The following is a 1246-nucleotide window of genomic DNA, read 5'->3' as shown; positions in this document are numbered from 1 at the left end:
TGAAGAAGATGGTCGTAAAGAAATCATTGAAAAATTTGTGTCGCGTGAAGAAATCGTTGCACTAAATTTACATACAAAAGAGTGCGTACTATTTTTTTTATTATTCAACGGGTGGTGCATTTGCACTATGTCGTTCATGCATGAGAGCTGTATCGGGCTTCGTCGGATAAGACTTTGACCCTGTCGGCGGTCGCGCGACTCGTTCTGCCATGGCGCAAGCGAAGCTCGACGTGCTGGAGAAATCTGGCGGCGGCATTAAAGAGAAGGATAAGGATTCCGAGGAAAAGGAAGGTCCCACTGTTGTGCCAGAATGCGCAGTATGCCTGCAGCCTTGTATCCATCCAGCACGATTACCCTGCAGCCATATATACTGCTATCTGTGCGTAAAGAGTGTCGCTAATCCGAGCAAGCGGTGTCCGATGTGTCGTCAAGAGATCTCACCGGATTTTCTCGAGAGACCTCAGCTGGTGGAAATGAAGGAGCCTCAGAAGGAGTCGGAACATCCCTTGGAAGAGCACCAATGGTTTTACAAAGGTCGAAATGGTTAGTGGAAATATGATTCGAGGACAAGCAATTATCTGGAGACTATATACAAATTAGGGGACGCGCAATGCAAACTTTTGATTTGTGGCATGCTTTACGTAATTGACTTTAAAAAGAAATGTCAATATAGAAAATACAACCCACGTTACAAACGTAATATCAAACGTGACAGAAAAGATGCTCCGTGCAAGGGTGTCTTGGGTGTACAATAACATTTGTAAAATGGATTATTTGTCCGTTAAGATCGAAGATCTACTTCCAAACCCATATTTAACAACATACTCAACTATATTCATTGGTTTTATACAGCATTATACAAATACTTGATATCGAGTAAATACATGCATGCACAATCATGTTCAACATTGCACACGATATAGTTCAGCGTGTGATCGAGTCACGTGCGAGAAACAGCACAATGAGTAAGTACCGCTAATTTTCGTATATACTTGTGCAAAAAAAAACTTTTATAAACATAATTCTATTTTTTCAGTTTTGATAAACCTCGCTACACGCCTCGTATTTTGGGAAAGAGATTTGCCTTGACATTGACCGCATATACATTTTTGGATGTTGGAATCAACGCTGGACCTATGTCCTCTGTGGATATACTTATTGGCGATAACCGAGGCAATCGGATAATTCTGCCTCATGCAATGTGGGTGACATTCATCGAAAAACGTGCAGGTGTTCAGCGACTCGT

General features: G+C 41.9%; 1 pseudogene; it reads left to right on the top strand.

The window, feature by feature from the left end:
• Nucleotides 1-209: 209 nt before the first annotated feature.
• LOC143897626 (E3 ubiquitin-protein ligase rnf146-like) lies at nt 210-787 on the top strand (annotated as a pseudogene).
• The last annotated feature ends 459 nt before the right edge of the window (nt 788-1246 follow it).

This window comes from Temnothorax americanus, unplaced genomic scaffold, assembly GCF_048541705.1.
Source record: "Temnothorax americanus isolate GAGA-0224 unplaced genomic scaffold, ASM4854170v1 Scaffold208, whole genome shotgun sequence".
Lineage (NCBI taxonomy): Eukaryota > Metazoa > Arthropoda > Insecta > Hymenoptera > Formicidae > Temnothorax > Temnothorax americanus.
This window is presented reverse-complemented; position numbering and strand designations above follow the sequence as displayed.